The sequence below is a fragment of the Pleurodeles waltl genome, chromosome 9 (genome assembly GCF_031143425.1).
Source record: "Pleurodeles waltl isolate 20211129_DDA chromosome 9, aPleWal1.hap1.20221129, whole genome shotgun sequence".
NCBI lineage: Eukaryota > Metazoa > Chordata > Amphibia > Caudata > Salamandridae > Pleurodeles > Pleurodeles waltl.
Window position 1 is genome coordinate 348,011,178 of NC_090448.1, and position 13,638 is coordinate 348,024,815.

A 13,638-nucleotide genomic window follows, 5' to 3' on the forward strand; every position below is an offset into this window, starting at 1 on the left:
GGATGCCTTGCACCTCTATACAATTTCGAACTTTCCTGCATTTTCTGACATGTATTCCCTTCATTGATTCCAAATTGATAAGTCTCTCTTTCCTTGTACAACTAAAGGACATCCAGTAAAATACCTTTTATTCAGTTAACACTACAATTCTAAATGGTCTTCACTAGGCTTATGTTTTATAGTTGCTTTTACTCTTGCTCTTAATTTGAGGTGTTCTGTGGACAGTACTGGATTGTTTCTCACATGAGTGAATAAAGGGTTTACATGTGCTCCGAATGCAGACAGAAGCAATCACATGCATCAATCAGACATACGCGAAGTCTCAATGTATTTAGAACCCCCCACCTGCACGTATGCAACAAAAAAAAAACGTACACAGCTACTCAGCAGCGTTGGCACACACTTTCCCACACATGTATGAGTGTTTTTGCACCCAGTAAAACAAGCATTGAAATAAGATGCACACATTGCACCATCGTTGTGGATCCAGGGGGTCATATCTTTCAAGATGTACCTGTGGCAAGTGCAAGAGAAAGTATACCTAGCAAACATAACTGTTGTTCCAAGGCTAAGAGTCTTAAGAGAAACTTTTCTTGATTAGGTGATGGATACGGGGCGCAGCACAAATATGAAATAGAAGGTGGCAGGAATTGCAGAAACCAGCTCCCCATAAACTTTTTTTCAAATACAATTTGCCCAGCAAAACACTAAAAGAAAAAAAGATCAATGATTAAGAACAGATAAGATGCACAGACACTCAAATATGTACTGACTTCCCCTTCCATCCCTGCTTGTTAGGAGGACACGCCTGCACAGTTTAGCTCTACAAAAAACAGTCTTGTACTTTTAGACACCTGCGTGGAAACATACACAGGAGCTCATGGCATATACCAAAACAAAACAAGGGTCCACTGTTTCTCATTTAGAACAAGCTTTGGCAAAGCCAATAAGTCTTGCCTATCTGGGAGCTATTGGCTCTGCCAATGTCTATTGGACATGCTTTACAGCAATTTGGCTGCTGTTCAGTATGGCTAAAAGTTAGTGGTATGGCGCAGAGTAGAGTAGTGTAGAGGAGAGTGGCATTGAGTGGAGTGCGCAGAGTGATGTGAAGTAGAGCAGAGTAACGTAGAATGGGGTGGCATGGAGTACAATGATGTAGAATAGAGGGGAGTGGCAAAGAGTAGAGTGGAGTAGTGTAGAGTAGAGTGCGTAGTGTGGCATACAGTAGAATAGCATAAAATACAATGGTGTAGAGCAAAGTGGCATAGAGTGGATGGCATAGAGTGGAGTACTGTAGAGTGGAATGACATAGAGTGGCTCAGAGTAGAGTGATGCACAGTGGAATGGCATAGAGTAGAGTGGCATAGAGTACAGTGTGTATAGTGCAGGGGCATAGGGAAGAGTGGCTTAGAGTGAGGTGGAGTGGCATATAGTGGTATAGAGTGGCATAGAGTAGGGCAGCGTAGAGTGCAGTGGTATAGAGTAGAGTGGTATAGAATGCTGAGGAAGGCATTGTGTCGAACACAGTGGCGGAGAGTGGAGTAGAGTGGCATAGAGTTGACTGGAGTGGCGTAGGGTGGCGCAGAGTAGAGTGGAATGGCATAGAGTAGAGTGGCACTGAGTGGAGTGGCATAGAGTGAAGTGGTGTAGAGTGTGTTTAGTGGAATGGCGTGGAGTAAAGCAGAGTGGCATAGAAAAGAGTGGCATAGCCTGAGGTGGAGTGTCGTAGAGTGGCACAGAACGGAGTGGCATAGCGAACAGTGGCATACAGTGCTGTATAATAGGGTGGCATAGAGTAGAGTGGTGTAGAATGACGAAAAGGGCATTATGTGAAGTACAGTGGCGCAGAATGGCTTAAAGTAGATTGGAGAGGTGTAGAGTGGCACAGAGTAGAGTAGAGTGGCATGTTATAGAGTAGAGTGGAGTGGTGTGGAGTTGTGCGGCATAGAGATGCATGGCATGGAGTGGAGTTGTATTGAGTTGAGTAGCGTAGAGTGGCATATAGTTCAATGGAGTGGTGTAGAGTACAGTGGAATGGCCTAAAGTGGATTAACGTTGAGTAGAGTGGAGTGGTGCAGAGTAGCATGGAGTGGAGTAGAGTTGAATGGGGTGGAGAGGAGTAGAGTGGAGTGGAGTGTAATAGAGTGGCATGACGTATAGCACAGTGGGGTAGAGTGAAGTAGCTTAGAATGGTATGGGTGTAAGTAACTAAAGCGTCCAGTACAGATAGAGTGAAAGCAACTATAAAGCCATATTGCAAGTCCAGGAATAATACCTAAACGCTTATAAAAATGTTTTAAAGTGCTTTGCAAAAACATGAGGAAGAACAAAAACGAGAAAGAATGTGTGTACTTACTTGGTCCATGCTCCAGGAAGGAGCTATCACATTAAAGGAAGTGCAACCTACGGGAATTAGGCAATGGACAGATTGGAAATTAGAGTGGCAACAAAAAAAACAATGGTATGCTGTGGGCGGGTTGTGAGCCCAATGAATAGCTAACAAAACGTCTCTCGGCACAGAACATGCGGTTTCTCGGCGAGAACTGAAAATGCATAAACCTAAGGGCACATAGAAAACGACATGCACATATGTCCCGTCATGCAGTCAAAAGGCGTCACACCCACCCATGGGAGGAAACATGCAAAGGCAACTTCATGTTCAAAGGCCTTCATGAGCGAAGCACTCAAACATCGAATCAAAAACCAAAACACGACTGCTAGGAACTCGGCAGAGAAGGAGGGAAACCCAACCGGAGCAAAAAGGGCTTTGAAAGCCACATACACGTGTCGTCGCACACGTGCAGCTGGCCACCACAAACCCAGTTCCACTTATCTCACTATTGCCGATGACTCATGAACTGAAAGTAGATAAGCCACCTTTCCACAGCCCTGATAGTTGTTTACGAGTGACTCATACCGGCCAGTTGTTTAACCACGGTCACACAGGGATGATAAGAACACGAAGGAATAAAGAAAACAGACGACAGCAGAATTTAGGCTCCCACCACGCTGATCTGAAGTGACTTTCTGTAAGAATGTGGGTCATAATAATCATATCCCAAGACACCATCACCCTAAGCAACCTTTCAGAAGGGCTGGAGCGCTGTGATGCTGGCTTCAGAGACGTAAACACGACATCGGCTTATAAATTTATGAACTCTATTTCATGGAGGACTTTTAGACTTTGGCTCTGTGCTTCCCTGGGGAAAGGCAGCTCCGTGTAGAGATTAGCAATCTGAATAATTATGAGAATAGGAATTATTCTGAGAATGGTGTGCCAGGAAATAATCACCTATTGTGAGAAGTATATCACGTTATGCGTAGTTGAACACACATTTATTTTGAGGAGTTAAGAGTAAATCGATGCGTGCCTACATGCTCCTGGCTGCAAAATACAGTGGTAGTCAATAGTCTTCAATCGCTATTTTTGCGGGGGGGATATTAAAAATGTAATAACATGGTAGAGCACCCACAAAGAGCACCGTATGTGTACCCCTGTACTTTCAATCGGTCATATGAGTGCAGTACAAAAATAATAAATACATAAAAAAAAATAAACATGAATCGGAAACTCCCAAAAGCTTACCTATTCTGTTATGCTTATTTTTTAACTATATAAATTGTTGTTGTTTTTTTTACTTGTAATAGGTGCTTTACGCATGTCTGCATAAAAGGACACTACGTTTCTGAAGGGAATGGACCTGCGTTTATTATTCCATTCTGACCTGAATGGTGTTTGCTCAACAAAACTTTGTTTATGTAGTGTTTTACTGAACCAAAAGCTGTAATACTTTTTGCAATGGCGAAAGGTTAGGTAATAATAAATAATATATCGATGTGTACTCGTGCCCTAAGGTAACTATAAGAGTCTGCCCCTCCATGCACAGTTTTGTCATCAATGATGTAGTTGCAAATGTTGCAGTGATACTTTCAATTATGTCATAGAACATGTCATGAGGGATTTAATATGTGGGGTTATTAGCAGTGTATGGCGAGGGTGCAAGTTATAGCTACCTTAGGGCACCAGTTATAGTTACTTGTAGTAACTTTAATTGTTGAATGTCAGTGGTTTTGTACATTTAAAGCAGTGAGGGCCTGATTTAGAGTTTGGCAGAGAGGGTCACTCTGTCACAGACGTGACGGATATCCCTTCCACCATATTACAATCCCATTATAGCCTATGTAACTTGTAATACAGTGGACGGAATATCCATCACGTTTGTGACAGAGTAACCCCTCCGCCAAACTCTAAATCAGGCCCTATGTTTTAAATTATATTTTCTCCTAAATATAAAATCACTTTAACCTTTGTTTTTCAGGGATTTTCATTTTTTTTCCATGCAAAGTGGGATGCCAGTACCATACCTAACTAAAACCTCAATTTACCGTTTGTTTTTTTCAGTGAATTTCTATGCTTTTTTAAATGTTTTTTAATTTTTTATTTAAGGGATGCCCAGGTGCCCACCTGCCCTCCCGGGGTACCCCAGAGCATTATTTTTCTTGGAGTGTGAGGGGAACACCAGGGCCCTCACTACCCTACCAGCTCCAGTGCTTGCACCCATGCCGGGTGCTACGAAAGTCGGCATTGCTCCTGCCTTTCCGGATTACTCTTATTTTGCTCCTGCCGGGTGGGAGAAATTCACAGTATTTCCCTGCTGGAGTGTACAGGCAGGGAAAAGTTTTGTGCTTCCACCCGGGAGCTGCTTGGCGCTCCTGCTGGGTGGGAGCACACTACACTTTCCCTGCTAACGGTCTTGGACACAGAAATAGACGGTGTCCCTAAGATGCTTCCAGGGGATGGGGTCCTTGGGGCAATAAAATTGACAATAAAATTGGTCTTGGGGCTGCTCTCCCCCTCCCCATTTGCTATTTTGTGTCCCCAAGCCTCCTTCCCCTAATTAAAATGGCGGGCTGGGGGAATTAGGTCCCCAGAGCCTTTTTAGGCTTGAGGAGGGAAGCCCCTGTCCCCACAAATAATATGTGTCCTGCCACCCTCAAAGGCCCTGGCCCACACTGGGGACTTTTCTTAATAATGTGGGAGCCAGCGATTTTTTAAAAATAAAATGCAGCGACTCTTCGTTTTTGGCCCCATGCAGGATCCCTCTAGGACCCCACCTCCAGTCCTACGGGTCAGGGTGTCCCTACCCCACCCCGTTATGTCTTTTCTTTAGGACTGGAAACTTTGGCTGCCACCACATCCTTATTGATGTGGCGGGAGCCAATCAGATCTCAGCATGAGATCTGCCAGCCCCTGGGGTAAGTTTGTTGAGCATTAATTTATACAGACTCAGAAAAAGCAATCTTTCTGGACCAAGATCTAGCTTTTTTGTGAAGTCCATTCAGCGGTTTGGGCTGGATCTGTGCCTAAAGTTCCTAAGGAAAAATAAATGAGGATAACGCATTTCGGAATCCTTCCCCCTTTTTCTTGGCCCATGCTTGACATATCACCCCAAAACTTTCCATAAACGAACTAGACAAAAAGTAGGACTTTTTTGGAAAGTTTTGTAGAGAGTTGTCAAACCACCAAAGTTATTAACAACACAAAAAGGCATTTCCTATTTTAACAAGATTCTAACTATGACTACCCAGTGGCAACCCCAACCTGGTAATATATATATTTATATACGTATAATGCATAAATACCTAATGATTAAAATCATTAGGTAATTAACTCGTAATAGATTGTATTGTGCTAATTCAGTACTTAATGACTGTGAAAATAGACTTTTCAGCAGGCAAAATTAAATTTTACTGATGTAGTGATATGATTCACTTGGAATGCTTTCCATACAAAATGGAAATAGCCAGGGGTTTTCTTTCTTTTTGCATATTTATGAGCCAGTGGAGTCACGATGCTTTTAGTCCAGTAGGTTGAGAAAAAGCTGAGGCAATGAGGCTGAGTGGGCATTCGATTGGCAGGTTTTGGGTGCAGGTGGGAGTAGGGCCGAACACGATTGAGTTCTGGGGTTGGGTTATGTATGAATGAATGAAATAATGAATTAATGTAATATAGTTTATGTAGGGCTGCTGCTACCCCAAAGGAGCATCAAGCACCAAGAGTCTTGGGTACTCATCAAAGGTTAGAAAAAAGGTCATGCTAATTGAAAGTTTCTATTTAAAGATCTAATAATCATAAGAGCCTTCTAAATCCAATGATAATGAGGTCCACAATTTAGAAGATAGATAGGAAAAAGCTCTCTCACCTTGTCTCCTTTTCCTGAACTTGGGAAAAGCAAGAAGATTCTGTGAGCATGTGGTTCAGCCTTTTATTTGGCACATAGTGCCACAGCAAGGCCTGCCTTTGAAATGTATCTCATGCGTAGGAGCAAGGGACCAATAATACCTTCAATTTACTACAGTAAAAGATGGGTATACTCAGTGATTGATTGAGACTGAAGTAATTCAAGAAAACATTTCACAAAAGACCTAAGCATTCCAAGCACTGTGTTCTTGCAGTTGTTTGGTTTATAGGTGCTTTTCTATGTAATGGAGATAAAAAGAGCCTGCATTTTATTTGGGTATGGCAATGTGACATGTATATTGTGTTTCCTCCAAAGACAGATGTGTGCTGTACAAACTCTACAATAACTACATAGATTAAAAAACACTATTTTCTAATTACGTCAAGGGAATGACAGCATGTCCTCAACAAACTAAAATAAGATTGAAACTACAGGGAGATAATAGGAACACTGAAATAGTTTGAGGGCACTTGCACTGTGCATTCACGCAATATTTCTATTGTTATGCTACAATTCCACCGCTTTGATTTATGCAGTCCATTTTGCACCTTCTCCCTCAAAATTTAAATACTCCATTACACTGGATGCCAGGCCTCTTTGTTGGGAGATTATAATAAGGGCATGGTTTGTCTAGCCATAAGGGAGGAAGAATGGGATCCTTTTCAGGAGGCATGAGCTACAAACAGGTCCTCTGAAAGAAACCTAAATCTCCCACATCCTGCATATTACTTTCACAGTAGATCAACTTTATCAGACAGTAATAGCTTCTAACCAGGTACATTCTCTTCAATATAGGTACAAGGCCTAACCTCTCAAATCCTTGAGATTTGTGCATTGTATTGCATTGCATTGCACTTACTGTCCGTATGTGGGTCACTGAAGTGTTTGCAAATGTAGGTAGGACATGCTACGCCTTCTAGGGTGTGTGGTTGAAAGGGTATTGTCTTTGTTTTTGATCCTACAGATCAAAAAAGTGTTTCTATGTCATGAGGAATGACTACAAAAAGCATTTATCATGTTTTGGATGCAGCGTTTAGCAGTGCAGTGGATGAAGAGGTTTGAGAGCTAGATTAGACTTGAATGTGTGATTATCATTCATAGTTCTGTCCCAGGGTTGGGGTATGATGTCGTTATCTTGAAAATGGCCATAGTTTCAACTATCTTAAGAAATGTATATGATCCTGAATGCTAGAATCTTGGCTGTTAGTGAGTTCCAGATCTTTTTGTTGTGTCCATACTTAGAAAGCAATGCCTACTATGGATTTCCTATAGTAAGGTGGTATGATGGTTCAGGGTGTAAGTTTGGAGCACAGTGTCCTGTTTTGTTGGTATTGCTTGAATTTAACTTGAAGGTATAGTGGTCTTCTTCCATGGGATGCTTTGTGGACACTGCAGAAGGCTTTGAACATTGCTCTTCTAGCAGTGCACAGAGAATGGAGTGATTGCAGGACTGGAGCCATACTTTCTCTTTGCTGAAGATGAAGAAGGAGTCTTGTGGCATTGTGTTGAATTAGTAATTTGTGCATGATAAAACTTATTGCATCAAGGTATAGACTGTTCGTATAGTCAAGCCTGGACATTACAAGTGTGAGATTGCTGTGGTGAACCCAAAGCAAACCCATTTTACAGGCCCTATTGATTCACTAGGAGCGTCTAGGGAGGTCTAATCTTTAGGGAAGAATGTGAGTGCTTTTTCCTCGTGTGGTGTTGGTATGCCTTGGTACAGTCCATCCGCAGGATTCCAATGTTTTGTTGTCTCTGTGAAATTCTGAGGATGTTGTAATGCAGATGAGGTACTCTAGAGAAGATTCAGGAGTTTTTATTTAGTCTACTGCAGTACACCTCTACCGTTACTTATATGTTGCTACATCTCATCTCTTCTCTTGTTGATGAACTTTGTGTCCATAAACCTCAAGCTACACTTCAATCATAACATTCTTCCCGAAATGTTTGAGGCCGGTACTGCAAACATTCTAAGATGGAGGATACCACACATCTACCGCCATTTAAATAATTATTTAATCCAAACATCTGCTATATTATTAAAATACATTATTATATTATATAAACAACAAGGGATGAGAAAATGAAGAAATGTAAAATCTAAACTACTACACAAGTGGATACTTTCCCAAAACTGAAACCACTTTATACATCTAAGATTGCTCAGTGGAACTTCTTTACCTATCTACTCCTTCTGTGTTTAACGTAAAGCTTATATCACACATAATCCTTCAGATGCATACGTCTCTTACAACACCTCACTCTCCTCAAGTCACTTCGCAATGTGGAACCCATGGCTTCATCCACTTAACTTTCTTTGAGTAGGACCTTCTTACAAGAAGGCAACTTCACAACTCTGTTCATATTCCATATTTCCTGATCTTCTGTTTAGACAGCATTTTTAGAAACCTTAATTAAGGCTGAAGAATTTTGAATGCATGTTGCACTTCCTAGGATTTCTAACTTTACCTATGTCACCAACTTCTACCTCAGTGCTTGTGGCAGATTTACAAATATGAAATCTTTCCTTTCACTTTTTCACCTTTTTCTTTTCTCTCCCTCCAATCATCTTTCAAGCCCTTTTCAGCCCAGAACATCATTTGCGGTTTTAGCGTTCTCCCAAGGTGGGCACACTATGGTATAAACATTTGTCTTCCTAAAATGCTCAGATGGAGTAACACCAGTGGTATATAAGCAGTCAGTCAGTCAGTCCATATATCTTCATCTTTTCCCCTATTCTGCCCTCAAAACTTATTTGAGAGTGCTTCATGAAATATTTCTTTTGATACTTTATGAAACATTTTGACCATTCCATTTGATTCCAGATGCTAAAGAAAAAATCACTCGTGCTTAACCCTCTATCTAAGAATTTTTTTTTTTACCTCAAATCTGGTCTAAGAATTTATTACATCACGTGCCTCCAAATAATTGGTAATGGTAACTTTAGGCCATCGCAAGAACATATGTACTAGGGCCATGACATACTTATCTACACTAGAAATTCGGATGGGAGCCATAGTGTACAAAGCAAGATCATCCCAACGTTTCCTATGCAACCTTCCCAGGGCCATAGTTTGTACTGTACATTTTAGGATCTATTCACTACTGACACATTCTACACATTCTTTCACAGATCATTTGATCTGCATGTCCAATCCTGATCACCAATACATTCCTCTAAGTCTCTCCTTAGTCTTTGAATTCCCTGGATGACTTTCATAAGCAATATCGATAAAATATTCCCTCAGATTAATAGGGGCAAGTAATTGTGTCCACACAAATATAAGCTATTTTTCTGCAAACGTTTACCTTTAACATTCCAAAAACTTTTGCAATCATCATATTTCTCATCATCACTCCACCCACCTTTTATTCTCCCGAAAACTTCTTGCAATATTGAATCATGGCTAATCTCCTTCAACCTTCTTGATTTATAATGCCTTCTTTGTCTGTACACACATCAAAGTCCACTTCATCATTCCCCTTAATGTCATCTATATGACTCTTCTTTCCTATAAGGGGTGCACAACAATCTGCAAGATAGTTCCTTGCCCCTGGTACTGTTACATCAAACTGAAACTCTTGAAGAGACACGACTCATTTCCCTGAGATGGCATCAGTTTATTTTTTATGAACACCTTTTTAATGGTTTATGGTTATGTTATGTCTATTTGTGTAGCGCACTAACACCCACACACACTCCCTTATTGCTCCATGAATGGCCAAAGCCTCTTTCTCTATTACTCATATAAAAGTGTTTTGTTTTTAAAGAATGCAGCGAGGTGCCATACATAAATATAGATAATGAACTGCCTCAATGCTAATAAACTCAGGAAGCGTTATCATTTGTTTGCAAAACTGAGCAGCAATCCATTGTCTGATTTTTGTTCACAATGGAGAGTTGAAGAGTAGAAGTCCCACAGCTCGGCACTCAAATATGGAGTCACCCAGATGGAGAGCCCAGACGGAGCACAGTAAAGGTGAGGTAGCTCTGGTACTTCTTTCGCCTCCACAAAGAAGAGAGTCGATTTTCTCTCTTATTGATGAACTTTGGCGCATATTTATACTTTTTGACGCAAAACTGCGCTGGCGCAGTTTTGCGTCAAAAATATTACCGCCGGCTAACGCCATTTTGGTGCGCTGTGCGAGCGTCATATTTATACTTTGACGCACGGCGGCGAAAACAACAGGTGGGAGTCATTATTTTTGACGCACACCACGGCGTCAAGTCGTAAATGAAAGTGACGTTAACGCAGTGGAAATTACTGTGGGTCGATTTACGAAACCGCAAACCGGATATGCGCCGTTTTTTTTTACGCAATAGCGTCAAAAAACCCAGCAAACACAGCCATTTCACCAGAGGAGAGCCAAAATGGATCCCAGATGCCACTACAGTCCCCAGGAAGATGTCAGCAGACCAGGAACTAGCCAGGAGGACCCACACAAGAACCAGGACACTTTTAAGAAGAAAAGAAAGTGTAGCTTTAGTGCAGAGGAGCAGGAAATTCTGGTTAAAGAGGTGACGGAACACCAGCACCAACTGTTTGTCACATCAAAGTTGCCAATCAGTAGGAGAGAGGCCATATGGCAACAAATTGTCGACAAGATTAACAGTGTGGCTGAAGTACGCAGAACAGTCATCGAGTGCAAGAAACGCTGGCATGACTGCAAGCGCAGGACCAAGGAAAAGATGGCCAGGAACAGGAAGGCAGCACTGCAGACTGGAGGTGGGAGTCCAGCACACCAGGAGGCCCTGGACCACATGGAGGAGATGGTCGCAGCCGTCATCCCTGAGGAGATCGTCACAGGGATTCAAGGGCAGGACAGCGCAGACTACCAGGAGACAACGCACATGCAGGGTAAGTCCCATGGGGAATTAAAATGCAATAATGTCATCTACAACCGGGGGGGATACCGACCACTAAATGCATGGAAGTCATCTAATACATGGAGTGGCATGGGTAAAGGGGCACGGCAGGGGGGCATGGCCCGTTCTGAGAAGACCTGGGGCACACCATTACACAACACCAACAACAGTCCCATGGGGGCATGCTCTCAAGCCAACGATGGAGCAAAGGGAAAGCCAGGACAGGAGGGAAGGCCACTACGTCAAACTGACATCCTGGCACACGTCAGCCAACATACCCCCTACATTAACTAGGGCCCTATTAGCAATCCTCTAGCCATACCGACAACTGGAATGTAACTGCGACAACAGTTGCCACTTCCACCTCTGCTCTGTGTGCAGCTCAAGTAGCCAATGGCAGTAACCTCCCCATGGATCATACACACCTAAATTAGGGGGTGAGGATGACAACTGCAACAATCCCCAGAAACAAGACAAAGGCCCCAGTACTCTCAAATGTCAATGCCCATAGTTGTTGCAAACATCAGCCAATATAAACAACAATAGGAGCTACACAGCACTAAGGACACACCCATGCTGCATATGTCAGGGTCCATCCTGTGCCTGGGTAACAAGGCAACATCCCAAATGTCATACTGCTCAGACAACAGCATTGAGGAGGGGACACATGTAACTGGTCACTGAAATACACCTGCACAGTCAGAGGATGAAATAGGACACTGATACGACTATCAGGGCAATCCAATGTAACACACATTCCCCAACATCAGCAGGACACATTAGCAATGTCAACATCCATATCGGATCATAACATTGCCATGCGTAGGATATGCCACATGTCAATGACATTTAAGTGGATGTCACGATCGGAGATTGGGGCAGGTCCAGATTGTTAAGTGTGCTGCCAGGACCATCAGTACACCCACAGCCAGTGAAAGGTCTCACCATGAGAATGGATGTACACGGAGGGTCGAGTAGGAAAAGAAGGTGGCAATTCTCTATTTGGCATAAATCAACACGTAGAGGCGATGAGGCTCAATAACATACATGTGACACACAGGTGGGCCATAGGCCTGGAAGAATGCCCATCTGAAGGACTGGAGAAATTAACACAAAGCAAGATCACAAAGTGAATTCATCAAAAGGCAGGCACGTCACATCAAAATTGCCACAACACAGACACACTAATTGTACCCTGTTTCATTGCAGAGGAAGATGGATCTCCTGCGGATATGCCTGTCTCAGATTTCCCTGATGACATGGATGATGAGCCGATAAACATTCCCCAGGAGACTATCCAAAAGGTCCTTGAAACCCTCCAGACCCCACCTTCAGTCACAAGGAGGAGCACAGAACAAGCAGCCATCGCAGAGGATCCACCCACCACCCCAATTGTAAGACCTGCCAGCTCCAATACAGCTGAGGACTCAGACAACACTGGCACCAGCTTTGAGAGAACTGTAGTTGGAGTACAGTCGGAGCTGGCCAAGGAGGTGCGGGTGGGGATGCAAAATATGGCAGCCAGCCTTGAGGGGATGCGTTCGTGCATGATGTCATCTGCAGATCAATCAGGCAGCAGCTATGCAAGCCCTAACATCAAACTTGCAGGAACTGCAGAAAACCCAGAAGGAAATCAGCACAGCTGTAATACAGTTGACCCAACACCTACAACAGCAATCCTGTCAACGCGTGCACGAATGCAACATTGAACCCCTCAGGGCCGACCTGGCTGACTACCATCATGATGTGGCTGCTATTCTCAAGAACCAGCAGATCCTCCTTGCTGCAGTACTGCCATTAAGACCTTCACAGGGAGCAGCGACAGGGATGTCTGACTCCACGTCTTCTAACACTGAGGTGTGTGTTGCCCCTTCACAACCAACAACAACAAGGACAGAGGAGGCAACACACACATCAGAAGAAGCAGACATGGAACAGATCACATTCACAAGGAAAATGACCCGGAAGCACTAGTCCCTGCCACATAGCCAACATTTACCAAGGTCCTGCGCTTTGTAACTTGCCAGTCTTGCAACAACTGTACTCAAGCACTGTTCTGCAAACCACTGTATATCTTGTCACCCAGCCCAGTGATTGTCTCTCTCCAACTCATTGGCTAATTCTGTCCCTCTGCACTGTCTGAAACAGCAACCCCAGCATGTCAAAAGCATTTTGGTAAACCCTTGTGTTGGATCACAATGTAAGATGTCACTATAATGGACTCACAATCATGAACAATGTACAGATAGCACTACAGCACTTTTCAATAAATAGCACTTACACAACAAATCTGTCTCTGGGTTATGTGACATATCAACTGTGCAGTAGATAACTGAAATGTGCCTACTGTCAAATTACGTAGCTTGTCAATACAACTGTTCTGAAAATATGTAGTCAGAGAAATCTGCACAGTGCCTATAATTGCATCATACTCTGCCCATCCTGAGGGACAAATCTGATGACGTGAGAAACCATACACCATCATGCTGTGTTGGACAGAAGAATGCTTCCTCAGGAGATAATTAA